Below are 15,535 nucleotides of genomic sequence, written 5' to 3'. Positions count from 1 at the left end.
GCAATGCTTATTGTTATCAGTGACAATCACCTACTCAAATGATTTAAAATATCTTTAGCATTGGCCTCTGAAACAAAAGGAAGTCATTGAGCTATCAGCCTGGTGATGCTTAAGTAACTATGATAATTTAGACAAAACATTAATTATGCTTCCTATTGGATTATCTACTATGCAAATAATAAATATAAAGCTAAATAACGCTTCATGATATTAATTGTTTTTTCTTCTTATATTTCTCCCCACCCCACTTCAAGCAGTTTGTCAACTCCTGTCTTCTTTATACTTGGAGCACAACCAAACCCACTGAAGAAATTATGTTATTTGTTCCCTAGAACAAAAAAAAATTTTTTTTCTTGAGACCGAGTCTCACTCTGTCGCCCAGGCTGGAGTGTGCTGGCACGATCTTGGCTCACTGTAACCTCCGCCTCCTGGGTTCAAGTGATTTTCCTGCGTCAGCCTCCCACATAGCTGGGATTATAGGAGCACACTAGCATGCCCAGCTAATTTTTTGTATTTTTAGTAGAGATGGGGTTTCACCATGATGGCCAAGCTGGTTTCAAATTCCTGACCTTAAGTGATCTGCCCACCTCAGCCTCCCAATGTGCTGGGATTACAGGTGTTAGCCACCGCGCCCGTCCATAACTTTTAAGAGAATTAGTGAAAATTCTGAAAAAAATATGGCAGAGTTGAGGTAGATAAGAAAGGAATGAGATATGGCTGTGCATGGTGGCTCACACCTGTAATTCCAGCACTTTGGGAGGCTGAGGCAAGTGGATCATGAGGTCGAGAGATCAAGACCATCCTGGCCAACGTGGTGAAACCCCATCTCTTCTAAAAATACAAAAATTAGCTGGATGTGGTGGCACGCACCTGTAGTCCCAGCTACTCAGGAGGCTGAGGCAGGAGAATCACTTGAACCTGGGAGGTGGAGGTTGCAGTGAGCCGAGATCGTGCAAGACTCTGTCAAAAAATAAAAAAAAGAAAGAAAGAAAGAGAGAGAGAAAAGAGAAAAGAGAAAGAGAAAGAAAAGAAAGAAAGAAAAAGAAAAGAAGAAAAAGAAAAGAAAAGAAGAAAAGAAAGAAAGAAAGAAAGAAAGAAAGAAAGAGAAAGAAAGAAAGAAATAGAAAAATAAGAAGAAGGGAGGAGGGAGGAGGGAGGAAGGAAGGTGAACTCCCGCCTTCCGAAAAAGTCACCTCGATCCACCCCCGGAAGCCTGGCCCTAACAAAGAAAGAAACTCCTCAGAAAAAAGAACCCCCAAGACCCGAAAGAATCCTCCGAAGAAAAAGAAAGGGGAGGGAAAAGAAGGCGCCTTCGTCTCCCTTCGTCCGAAGGAAGGAAAAGCAATGGAAAAATAAGGAATCGATCTACGAGTTTGATATGTCTTCAGCCAGACATGCACAGTGCCTTTGGTGCAATGCCAGTGGAAAGTAACGGAAGTTGAGAGAGGAATAGTTGTGAATGTGCAGGTCAGGGAGGACATAGGCAGCCTTGCAAAACTTGCCTATGCCCAAAGAGTGGCACAGATACAGCAGGGGACTGAAGGACCTGAAGGTGTATGAGAATTAGTCTAATGATGAGGCAAGGCAACCATGGATGGGCTAAATGACAACAACGGGTCAGGGAATCAAGGACCATAGATAACCAAGGGCCAGATGGACTCCCTCAGCCCAACTCACCTAAACATTGCAAATAAAACAGATAGGGAGAGAAATGAGGGAGGTTCCCTTGCAACAAAGCGGTTATTGTTTTATTTTTTTACACCCCCTTTTCCCCTGCTAGACATAAAGAAGGGGCAATTTAAATCAGAAAGTAAGTGAAGCTATAGAAAAAGAAAGAATATTATATTTTTATATACCTGCATTTATAGACTCGGAATTATTTGTATTTAATCATGGTAATCACTGTGTGGATGTTACTCAAGAGTCTGAGTTATATGTTGTTAAATCCAGTGCTTCATTGAATTTGGGCTCCACCAGGCAATTGCCAAAGAGTGGTGTTACATGGGGCAGTTGCCACATCGACATTTAAGAATACATAACTGGAGGAATCTAGACTATGCAACAACATTCATCATATGAATGACACAGAAATCCTCTCAACTCTCAAATGTGTAAATGTTGGGGCCAGGACTTTACTTTCTGTGAAGTGCTCTTAATACCACAATATTCATTCTTCCTTCTCCAAACTCTTTGGCCAGCAATCTTCCATCTAAACATTCTGAACCTTACGCTTGCTTCTCCCAGCTCTAAGTCTAAAGTTTGCTTCCTCTGCTACTCTGAGGTCAGCAACTACAAGTAATTTCTCTAGACCAAGAAAGTGGAGTTACTACTTAATTCCTTTCTGAGTTCTCCTCTCTCCATTCTGAACCCTCTCAGTCTTCCCAGAAGGCATGGACAAATTCCCGTCTCTGGAAGTCAGTCGTAAAATTTGGCTCATATCCTCCCTCTGATGGTTGGCTCATCATCAATTCCTGAGATTCATATGGATGCACAAAGGCACACTGATAATAACCATGGATTACATAAGTGTTCTGTGATACAGATATTCCTAAATGAAGTATCTGTTCATGATAAATACACAACAGTCAAATTGTTTTTCCTCTTAGGTCAGGTCTTTTGCCTTTTTTTCATCCATTGATGTCATATATGTCAAATTATTATTCATGGACTTCTGTTTACCCATGAACTTTTCCCAGCTTTTTGGCTTTTTATGCCACTCCATGGCATCGGCTTCTGGCAGATTTCCCAAATATCATACAACTAGCTTATTTTATCTTTCTCTTTCACTAAGCAATAACTGAAGCAACCTCTTCAACTTAAGCACTCAGTATATAGAAACAAATGGTTAACAACGTTGTCCATCTGCTCACAAAGCAGTAATACAGATTTTCTCACTGAAAAACTGAAATATATCACCTAAGGACACAGAAATAATGACGATGAAACAGAGTCAAGAAGGAGCTGAAGGGTGTCATGGAGTTCAATGGGGGGATGCAAGGCGAATGCTATAAGACAGAACTGAACTCGGCCTTCTGCCCCTCTCCGTCTGTAGCTACCATCCCCAACTAGACACCCATCTATCATTGACTTCATTTTAGAAGGTTTTACTGGTAGAAACAAACATTTAAGAATTGGCCAGATCATCAATCCTCATCATAAAATTACCTACTAAGTACTTTTCTCTGAATTTGCCCCAAAACAAGTGGCAAAATACTTCCACTGTGCCTTTTTTGTTGTTCAGTTGCCTCTTTCTCTTTCCATTTTCTGTGGCTTAATGTCATTGATTACTACTTTGTAAATAATTTACCTAGTAAGTAATACTGATATTTCTGTGAAGCATTTGATCTCTTCCAATATTTATACGCTCTAGAATAGTAGCAGCAAGTGCAGGGTTTTTACTAATAAACCAGGGAATTTAAAATTCCAAAACCAGTTGTATCATTAAAACTTCAGAGTTCCTATTTCCCTGAGTGTGATTTGATTCCATATCATTTTCTGCTGCTGGGCTGTGGGAGGATTATAGGTCTGCTCTGATGAGCGAGCACCAGAACCCAGTTGGGGGCAGAATGTGATAGCAACACAAATAACAGAGGTTTAGCAATAATCTCCTTGGGTAAGGGACAGAGCAAAGAAATTGACAGGTGTCTGCAATTAATTTCAAAGCTTTTGTACAAGCTAGAATTGAATTTTAAATCTCTTGATCAGAAAAGTCAACAACAGTGTGACATCCATCAATAATTCATCATTTCTAAAAACTCTTTGAGCATATCCAAGCGAACATCAGTTTGGAAATGAAAAAATGTGAATTCCCATCCCACCTCTAGCATTTATTTAATGCAGCATTTAAATTTTTTGTGCTTCAGTTTCCTGATACTTAAAAAAAAAAAGGAGTTGCTTATTATTTTAATGAGACTAATGCTTATACTCTGAGTTAATTGTAAGGTGATTGGTTACTTTAATGTTATTATAAGTCATTTGCATTTCATCCTTCAGTCCATTATTTTCTTTACCAATTTTTAAAAATTTTGCTGGGCATTATTCTACAACATAATGCACTGTTACAGTAATTGCTAGTAACTTCTTATATTTATTATCTCCTTTTCTCCTTGGTAACAGAACTCTTATTTTTATCTTGGCATGTTGATATCGAAGAAAAGACTACTGTTCCCCACTTCAGTTGCACCTAGATATGGCTGTGTGACTAAGTTCTAATCAATAAGGTAGTTGCAGAAATGTGTGGAGACTTCTGGGTAATCCCCCATAAGGAATGACTGCATTCTTTCTTCTTTTTTTCTTATTGCTTAGTATGGAGATACAGACGGCTGGAGCTCTAGCAGTCATATGCAAACATGAGGATGAGTGTCACAGCACAGAGAAGGGAAACCAGAGAAATGCAGGGAGCCTAGGTTTCTGAGCCTAGGTATCTATAAAAATTAGCTGGGCATGGTGGTGTGAGCCTGTGGTCCTAGCTACTAAGGAGGCTGAGGTGGGAGGATCAATTGAGTCCTGGAGGTCTAAGGCTGCAGTAAGCCATGATCGTACCACTGCACTCCAGCCTGGGCAAGAGAGCAAGACTCTGTTTTAAAAACAAATAAATAAATAACCTGTTTATTTTTTGAAGTGGGGCACATTGATTCTATAGCAGAGGTCATAAAAATGTATTTAAATTTGCAATTGGAATTGTCTTCAAATACATCATTATAACACTAAATAAATTGTGATATAAATATGTATATGTGTATGTGTGTGTATATATATATATATGTGTGTGTGCATGTATATGAATGATACATAAAACTTGTGGGTATGAATGATACATAAACACTCTAGGCCAGGAGCAGTGGTTCTCACCTATAATCCCAGCACTTTGGGAGTCTGAGGCAGGTGGATCACCCAAGGTCAGGAGTTCGAGACCAGCCTGGCCAACATGGCGAAAACACGTCTCTACTAAAAACACAAAAATTAGCCGGGCGTGGTGGCAGGCGCCTGTAATCCCAGCTACTTGGGAGGCTGAGGCAGGAGAATTGCTTGAACCTGGGAGGTGGAGGTTGCAGTGAGCCGAGATGGTGCCATTGTACTTCAGCCTGGGTGATGGAGCAAGACTCTGTCTCAAAAAGAAAAAAGAAAATCTAGAATAGATTCTCCTAGAGACACTCAGTTACCCTGTATCACACATTATATTTGCCCAAATATCCACTGATATGTCTGCTTAAATACTCATTTCATAAAGTGAATTCATAGCTTTTTCTCAAAGATAATATGCCTTTCATGAGAGATGCCAAGCCTGACACACCCAGCTAAGCTGCTCCCAGATTCCTGACCTACAGAAATTGTGAGATAATAAGCATTTATTGTCCTTAAAAAAAAAAAAAACTGATATGCCTGATAAGAAAGCTCATTTAATAATAATTAACATTTTAAGATAAAGATTCTTCTAGTACAGAACGTAGACAACCACATATAAATCATAAAATTTGGCATGTCTAAAATGTTTAGTCAATAATAAGGATGTGAGAAAAATGGTAAAGATTAACCTGAATGAAAAAAGGAATCAATTCCTTACTGTGTAATACATGATGGACATTACTGTTTTATGGTCCAACATGGAGTTTAAATCTGTGAACGTTTATTCATTGTTCTCACCTCAGAATCAGAGGTCACTCTTATTAACATTTTCGAGAATCTACATACTAGAAACTGAGCAAGATGTTTTAACTATTTCTCGTTTGAATGTCACAAATTTCTGGAATGTGATACTAGACTGTATAGCTAGTGTGGAAACTAGAGCTAAGAGAAGTTGGCTATGTGGCTGAGGTCCCACATGGATAAGTAGTAAAGCAGACATTTAAATTAGACCCTCTGACATTATGCACTTTTATTAATCCCTGGCCAAACTGACACTCCAGTGCTTAACTAACTCAAATGTTGAGCATTGTCTTAGTCTGAGCATTGTCTTATTTTGTACTGCTATAATAACATATTAATAAATAAGACTGGATATTTATTAAGAACAGAAATTTATTTCTTCACAGTTCTGGAGGGTAGGGAGTCCAAAATCCAGGTACTGGTATCTGGTGATGGCCTTCTTACTGTGTCATCCCATGGTGGAAGGTCAGAAAGTAAGGGAGAGGGAAAAAAATGGACCAAACCGGCCCATTTATAATGGCTCATTCCCTCAATAATGCATTATTCTACTCATGGGGGTGGAGCCCCCCTCATTAAGCCCCACCTCCCAGTACACTATTGCACTGGGGATTAAGTTTTCAACACATTATTTTTGGGGGACACAGTCAAACCATGGCAAGCATCTAAAAAAAAGTACATAAACAAATCCAACAGCTTTAAATTACATGACACAATGGGATGGGTGTCCTATGTCTCAAAACATTTGCTGTGTGATGAGCTTCTTTTATAACGTAACAAACATGCCATCCTTGAGGTATAAGTGGCTATAACCCTGATTACAAACATCAACAGGTTGGAGGACAGAAAAGTGCTTTATTGTATAGGCTTGAATAGTGAATAATAAAGATACATAATTTAGTATTTCTCATTCAAGGGTCCTAGAAAGTTTTATAAGCCTATACAGCCAGGATCAGCCAACTTCGTGTAAAAAAGGCAGATGAACATTGTAGGATGTGTAGGCCTGTACAGTCTTGCTCACGTATCCTTTGTTTTGTTTTGTTTGTTTGAAATCCTTTTAAAATGCAAAACAAGCCCAGGACAGATACTAATCTTTGTAGTTTGCCATTTTCTGTAAAGAGAAATAATTATTCTCGTATTCAAAGCAACCGCAAAAACCAAACTTCTTGGCCTCAATGAAGATATTGAGAAGAAAGTTAACGCCCAGGTCGGACGCGGTGGCTCACGCCTGTAATCCCAGCACTTTGGGAGACCGAGACGGGCGGATCACGAGGTCAGGAGATAGAGACCATCCTGGCTAACACGGTGAAACCCCGTCTCTACTAAAATACAAAAAAAAACTAGCGGGGAGTGGTGGCAGGCGGCGGTAGTCCCAGCTACTCAGGAGACTGAGGCAGGAGAATGGCGTGAACCCGGGAGGCGGAGCTTGCAGTGAGCCGAGATCACGCCACTGCACTCCAGCCTGGGTGACAGAGGGAGACTCCGTCTTAAAAAAAAGAAAGAAAGAAAGAAAAAAGAAAGTTAACGCCCTTGACCTAATCCCAAAGTGGTGCTACTAAACTATGAACCATAAGATTGACATTGAGGACAGTGATTGATGCTTGCTTCTGCATTGTCAGCGACCCAATACTGTAATCTTTCATTTATGTTCTAGTGCAAACACAGAAGTCTTCTGAACTATCTACTATTTTTGGGGTTTACTCCTGGACATAAGCAGTATGATTCTCCTATTATGTATAAAAATAGACTCAGATGTGAAAATTTAAAATACTTATTCAAGGTGACATAGAGTTTAAGCAAATGGAGGGCATAACAGAAAACTAGAGAGAAATAATCACATGACTCTTTTTTTTTTTTTTTTTTTTTTTTTTTTGAAACAGAGTTTCACTCTTGTTGCCCCGGCTGGAGTGCAGTGGTACAATCTCAGCTTACTGCAACCTCTGCCTCCTGGGTTCTAGTGATTCTTCTGCCTCAGCCTCCTGAGTAGGTGGGATTACAGGCGCACACCACTAAGCCTGGCTAATTTTTGTATGTTTAGTAGAGATGGGGTTTTGCCATGTTGGCCAGGCTGGTCTCGAACTCCTGACTACAGGTGATCCACTCACTTTGGCCTCCCAAAGTGCTGGGATTACAGGTGTGAGGCACCACGCCCAGCCCCATATGACTTTCATTGTTCTTTCTATTGAGAACCTATCTTCTGAAAGTAGAATATTATTTTCTCAGTACACATGAATATTTGTCAAAAGTGTATTGGAATTTTCTAAAGACTTTAAAGATAACATTTTCTTGAACTCTCTCAATTTTTATTATGCACATTTCCATAACTTTCTTCAATGATTGATCTACTACAGAAAGCAGCTGCTATGGAACTATCTGATTTACATACTGAATGTCTTAAACTGTCTGGATGAAGATAATGTAGTCATAACATCTATTTTCTTTTATTCAGTTAACTGGGAAATCAATCACTTAGTAGAGTTCACATTTTCAGGCTTATCAAACTTCAAAATTCAAAAGGATTTTGTTTACTCTCAGATTAGCAAACCATATGCTCTCTGAAGCTTCCAAATTTTGATTTCTCAATAAAAGTACATTTCTAGGTTTCAAAGCACTTGAAAAGCTTTTACTTAGAGCAGGATAAAAAATCAAGTGGATTATGGGTTTGCATCAATTCCCAAAGGTAACTGTTTGATTGTAATGCAAAGTTATTTTAATTATCACTAAATTCACTATGGCTGGAATCACCACAGAGTTACAGCCAGCAGAAAATTACATATGCGGCCGGGCGCGGTGGCTCAAGCCTGTAATCCCAGCACTTTGGGAGGCCGAGACGGGTGGATCAAAAGGTCAGGAGATCGAGACCATCCTGGCTAACACGGTGAAACCCCGTCTCTACTAAAAAAATACAAAAAACTAGCCGGGCGCGGTGGCGGGCGCCTGTAGTCCCAGCTACTCAGGAGGCTGAGGCAGGAGAATGGCGTAAACCCGGGAGGCGGAGTTTGCAGTGAGCTGAGATCCGGCCACTGCACTCCAGCCTGGGTGACAGAGCGAGACTCCTTCTCAAAAAAAAAAAAAAAAAAAAAAAAAAAAAAAAAAAAAAAAAAAAAAAAAAAAAAGAAAATTACATATGCATTAAATCGAAAAGCTCGTAACTATGGACATTATTTTCATTACTTTTGTACTGTAACCATTGTGGTACATGGTAATTAGTAGTGAATATAAAAACCCAATTATGAAGTAATTATACTTCTCATAATCGCTCTATTGTCTTAATTGTGCATCCTGCTTTCTGGCTGCTAGACTTGAAATCGATCATATCAAGCAAGACTTAAAATCAGAAATATAATGCCATTAATGTAATAATTCTTTATCCTAATTTGTCTTTAATTCAAATGAGCAAATCCAAGAAGCTAATTAACTGGTCCCAGAGGTAAATGCCAAGATTTCTAAAGTGGCTGGTTCATGGGCTTTTTTTTTTTTTTACCCTCTGGAGGCCAACTGCTTAGCTTCAGAAAATAGATACCAGGCATACAGGCATAAATTTGACCATTTATAAAGGACAATGCAGCAGGAAGCTTATTGATATTCTTCTCTTTTTATTTTCTTCAAGCAGTAGACTTGACGGCCAGTTTTCCTGAGAATTGATTGCTTAGACAAAAGATGAACTTGAAATATATTCAGCTTTTAAAGAGGAGAAAAAGTGATAAAATATGAAAGGCTGTACTTACGTGCTGATATTGAATGAAATCCACAGAAATGAGTTTCAATCTGATCATTAAATTACATGTGTTGATTTTATGTCTGCATAAAGTACTAATTTGCTTTAGAATCCTGTTTCCTTTCCGAAGAGTGACCTTGGGAGGAGTGACCTTTTGTACAAGTGCCCAAAGAGTAGAAGCAATAAATATAGTAATATGGCCAGGGTGACAAGAGGGCAAAGCTACACCATCACATTAGATATGCAGGTCTTGGTTCTGTTATTCATGCCAGTGCTCCCACAGAGCAAACATAGCCATAAACACTTCTATTTTCCTGCATGTCTATATAGTTCCTTAAAATAGAAGTGTAGATAAACATTTCACAAAACATTCTAGCTACCCAGGGCATTGTGAGACCTCAAAATGGAATTGAAGTGGGATTTCTTACAATAACCCAGATTTTACCTAACTAATGTCCTTGCTTCTACCTCCTCTTTTCTTTTTTTTCTTGTTTGTTTTGTTTGTTTTTGTGGTTTTGTTTTTTGTTGTCGTTGTTGTTGATGATATGACCACTATATTTATTATTAACAAATAAAATGTGGAGAAGGAAGGCTAGGTGAGATTATCCAAGGATTCCAAAGCATTTCAGTTGCTTTTCTTTTCTTTTCTTTCTTTCAAGACGGAGCTTTGCTCTGTTGCCCAGGCTGAAGTACAGTGGTGCAATCTTGGCTCATGGCAACCTCCGCCTTCTGTCTCAGCCTCCGGGGACTACAGGTGCCCGCCACCACACCCAGCTAATTTTTGTATTTTTAGTAGAGATAGAGTTTCACCATGTTGGCCAGGCTGGTCTGGAACTCCTGACCTTGTAATCCTCCCACTTTAGCCTCCCAAAGTGCTGGGATTACAGATATGAGCCACCGTGCCCAGCCCTTCAGTTACTTTTCTTTTTTTTTTTTTTTTTTTTTTTTTTTTTTTTGAGACAGAGTCTCGCTCTGTCACCCAAGCTGGAGTGCACTGGCCAGATCTCAGCTCACTGCAAGCTCCGCCTCCCGGGTTCATGCCATTCTCCTGCCTCAGCCTCCCGAGTAGCTGGGACTACAGGTACCCGCCACCTCGCCCGGCTAGTTTTTTGTATTTTTTAGTAGAGACGGGGTTTCACCGTGTTAGCTAGGATGGTCTCGATCTCCTGACCTTGTGATCCGCCCACCTCGGCCTCCCAAAGTGCTGGGATTACAGGCTTGAGCCACCGCGCCCTGCCCAGTTACTTTTCTTTGTCCATTTTGAGCTTCTCCACTTACTGACTTACTGAGTCCAAAGTGAGAAATTGCTGGTGATTTCCTGAATTTTTCAGTAATACCTGTATTGAAATTCTGAACTCTCATCATAAGCTTGTGTTCATCAGTCATTGTTGGGATACTCACTTGGTTTTCTTCGATTTTTTTTAATTACTCATATTTTAACACAATGAAAAATACCTATTTTATCTCTGTCTTCCAGTCACCCAGTTCCTCTCTCTAGAGTCAATCAACATTATAAGTTGAATTTATCTTTTTCTCCTCTCTTTTGAGGAATATGGTGGCAATCTATATTCTATTTGTTACTTTACTTTTTTTCCACTTTAATAATCAATATATCTTGGAGATGATTCCATGTCCATACACAAAAGTCTTTTTTGGTGTTTTATAGGTGCATTCTATAAATGTATCTTATTAAACCAGTTCCTACTGATATACATTAGGTTGTTTCTAACCCTTTGATAATAAAAACAATAAAAATGAATATATATATATATATATATATATATCATTTTACCCATGTGTAACTGGATCTCTAGGATAAATTCCTGGTAATAGAATTGCTAGTCAGGCCTGTCTTATACCTGTAATCCTAGCACTCTGGGAGGCCAAGATGGGCAAATCACTTGAGGCCAGGAGTTCGAGACGAACATGGCTGACATGGAGAAACCCCATCTCTACTAAAAATACAAAAATTAACTGGGCATGGTGGCATGCACCTGCAGTCCCAGCTACTGGGGAGGCCGAGGCACGAGAATTGCCCAAATTCAGGAGGCGGAGGTTGCGGTGAGCCAAGATCATGCCACTGCGCTCTAGCCTGGGCGACAGAGTGAGACCCTGTCTCAAAAAAAAAAAGAAAAGAAAAGAAAAAGATATGTTGGTTTATAATTTTGATATGTATGGCTCAGCTACCCTCTGCAGAAGTTGATACAGATTTATGTTTCCAGGAATGTATATTTCTCCACATCTTCCCCAACACCATATATTATTAAACTTTATAAGCCTTTGCTTATCTTTTACTGCTAACTGCCTAGTCATATTTTTCTTTCTTTTTAAAGATAGGGTACAGTGTCTCAGCATAGTCTCCAATAACTCTCAGACACTGGGGGAATTAATTAATTCCTCTTGTCCTCAGTTTCTTCATTTACAAAATGATCTTAATGAGCACTATGATCCTTTAAAGTTCAAAAATTCTGAGTCTACTTATCAGAATGTCTCACATGTTATAAACCTCTGTCTCAAGTCTTTCTGGACATACTCACCAGACCTCCAGCAGACCCCAAACCCAAAAATAATTTTAGAGAACTTATCCCTTAAGTCTACTTTGCAATACCTACCCTTCCCTATCCACATTCCCCCAGAGAAGAAAAGTCTTCTCTGATTCTCTAACCAGAATTAGTTTCTCATTTATTCATACCTACACTTTATGCAAATTATTTTTAGATGTATTTATCATCCCTAGTAAATTATGAGTTCAGGAAGGAAGAGACACTACTTTTTTATATTTGTGGTCCTAAGCCACTTAGCACAATGTTTTATAATTAATGCAATATCAGGTAAAAATACTTGACTTATACAATGCATTAGTCAAAAATATTTCTTAAATTTGAAAAGCTATTGTTTTAAGTAAGTAGATAATTTTGTTTTGGCTTCCATGTGAATTTTTTTTTTTTTTTTTTTTAAACGGAGTCTTGCTCTTGTTGCCCAGGCTGGAGTGCAATGGCACTAACTTGGATCACTGCAAGCTCCGCCTCCCAGGTTCAAGTAATTCTCCTGCCTCAGACTCCCAAGTACCTGGGATTACAGGTGCTGGCCATCATGCCTGGTTAATTTTTTGAATTTTTAGTAGAGACAGGGTTTCACCATGTAGGCCAGGCTGGTCTTGAACTCCTGACCTAAGGTGATCCACCCGTCTTGGCCTCCGAAAGTGTTGGGATTACAGGCGTGAGCCACTGCGCCTGGCCCCTTGTGAAATTTAATGAGAAAAAAATTGAATTGGAACCCTGAATTCTGTGATTACAGCATAAACGCATCATAACAAAAGGCAGTGACACTTTTAAATCTGATCACTCAAATAGTTTATTCCATAAAAATCAAGTACAGTCATTTTATCACTATTTAGGGCAAAAATCAATATAGCCATCTATTCTGTGTTTTTATTCACTTCTAGCCACATATGATTATTTACGTCTCAGCACTGTATGTTACTTCAAAAACTTCAAAGTTCAGTATGCCCATCTTAAGTTTTGTAACCATTGAGATATAAACTGAAAGGGGAGGGGAAATTAAGATTTGTCTGTTATTGACTTTGTCTCCATGGTCTTTAGCCATAACCAAAAGTCTATCTGCTTCTTTAAAATTGGTAAAAAGGAAATAACCAACCAAATACTGGCATATTTCTGCCTTTTCTGTCCTGCTATTACATGGTGAAATGCACGTGCACACACAGACATCTATCTATATGCGCAGCACACAGAGACCAAACATGTTTTTCCATACCTCAAGACAGTGTGCTAAGAAAGCAGAGGAAAGAAGAACAAAAGAATTTTCAGTTTTCTGCCCCTATCAAAATGTAACATAATTTCCTGTCCTAGCACTGAATTCTGAAATTCAGTTGTCACCAAAAGTCACGGCAATGGTGCATGACAGAATCTTCGTGCTGTGATAACCAGCTGGCCTGGAACGATATGCATGCGCCTCCTTACATACTCTAATATACACGGCAGATCCAGGGAAAACCGCAGTAAATCAATAATGTATGAATTAAAAATAAACTAGTAAAGGAATGATATGAAGATACTGTAAAATATAGAGGAGGAAAACGGTAGCAAAACTTAGAAACTAAGAGAGAATTTACAACAAAAAAATCAACTGCAGATGAAAGTTATGATCATATATTTCACTATGAATTGTACCAAAAGCTTAACGAGTCAATTCCTTAATGAAAGAAAGTCTTAAGGAAAAAAATGAAAAACTTGAAAAAAGAAATGACAAAAAGAACAGATGGAAAAGAAATATAACTTGAGAAATGTCAGGAAGTAAGTAGAAGAAAAAAATATAATGAAAGTGAAGGCAAAATCAAAAGAAAAGCAGAGGGTTAAAGAATATACAGAAAACACAGCAAGAGGCAAAGAAGATAGAAATGGAAAAAATCAGCAGAATAAGAGGGAAACAAAGAACTAAAATAAATTAGAAAAAAATAATATAGAAGACAGCAAGAGCTGGGTGAGATTACTGACGCCTGTAATCCAGCACTTTGGGAGGCAGAGGCAGGGGGATTACTTGAGCCCAGGAGTTCGAGACTAGCCTGGGCAACACAGTAAGACCCTGTCTCTATAAATAAAATTAAAAAACAGAAAAAGAAGACAGCAAGAGATTCAACCCAGACATAACTGTATTTCCAAAAGTAAAAGAACAGAATAGGAAAATGGAGCCAATAAAAAAGATATGTTTCAAGGAAACTTCCCTGATGTAACATTTTAAGAGTTCACTATGTGCCAGAGAACATTGGCCCAAAACACTGAGACGTATCCTACCCAGTAAAGTTACTAAACCTCGATGTGAAAAAAAAGAAATAATCTGGGAAGCCAAGCACTGTCTGGTAATATTCTATTGTTTATTTTGATGGTGATTACTCAGGTGTGTTCATTTGATGAAATAATTCATCAAACTGTGCACATATGATGAATGCATTTCTCTCTTTCTTTGTGTGCATATATATAAAACATATACATATTTTAAAACATATATATAGTATATAATTTTAAAAGTTAAAAACCAATATGAACTAAATAACATGGTATCAATATATACGTAGCAAAAAGCATAAAAGATGCAGGAGAAATAGAAATAGCTATCAGTAAATTTTAATTTTACTCTCTCAGTACATAAGATATCAAATGGACAGACAGAAGTACATAGGTCTGTGTTGAGCAAAAACAGAATTTAAGCTCAATCTATTAGAAGTAGCCAACAAATTAATAATTATATAACTGAGGACCTTCCAAGGTGATAGAACAAATAAGGCAATCGTATAACTGAAACCAATCAAATAATTTATTTTGCTTCCACACTTATCCTGCAAATAGTTGCCCCTGACAATTTGTTACCAGAAAGCTGAACCTTTTTGGTCTGGTGTTGTCTAATTCATAAATTGCTTCTAACTCAAATAAATTCTTTAAAATATTTTAGCTGGTCTTGGTGGTGCACACCCATAGTCTTAGATACTCAGAAGGATGAGGTGGGAGGATTGCTTGAGCCCAGGAGTTTGAGGCTGCTGTGAGCTTTGATCACCACTGCACTCAAGCCTGGGTGACAGAGAAAGAGCCTGTCTCAATAAAATAAATAAATAAATAAAATAAAATAAAATTGTGCCTCAGATTTTTCTTTAACAAAGGGTCAGCATCACAAATGTCAGTTCTCCATAAGTTAATTTATAAACTTAGAGAAATCTCAATAAAACACCAATATTTTTTAACTCTTCAAGGTGAATCTAAACTACACATGGAAAAATAAAGCATTTTATTTATTTCATTATTATTTATTTAAATATTTGAATTTGTAAAATCACATATATGCGGCGTTGTTTGTAAAATTCAAAGACTATAAACATGTGTGCATCAATAAGAGATTTGTTAAACAAATTAAGTATATCCATACAGGGAAATTCTAGGCAGCTGTAAAAGAAAAATTCTGAAAAATAAAAATAAAAAATGAAGGTGAAATAGCTTTACCAGATGTTATGAATAAAACATGTTATATTGCATTCATAAATAAAACAATATAGCAATTGTGCCTGAATAAACAGAAAAACAAATTAAACAAATAGGATGCACAAAAATAGATCTGCAAAAGAGAAATTAAGTATATGATAAGGATAGTCCCAAATGACTGGGAAAA

The sequence above is a fragment of the Rhinopithecus roxellana genome, chromosome 1 (genome assembly GCF_007565055.1).
Source record: "Rhinopithecus roxellana isolate Shanxi Qingling chromosome 1, ASM756505v1, whole genome shotgun sequence".
Lineage (NCBI taxonomy): Eukaryota > Metazoa > Chordata > Mammalia > Primates > Cercopithecidae > Rhinopithecus > Rhinopithecus roxellana.
The sequence above is the reverse complement of the archived record's forward strand: the minus strand, read 5'-3'. Positions refer to the sequence as shown.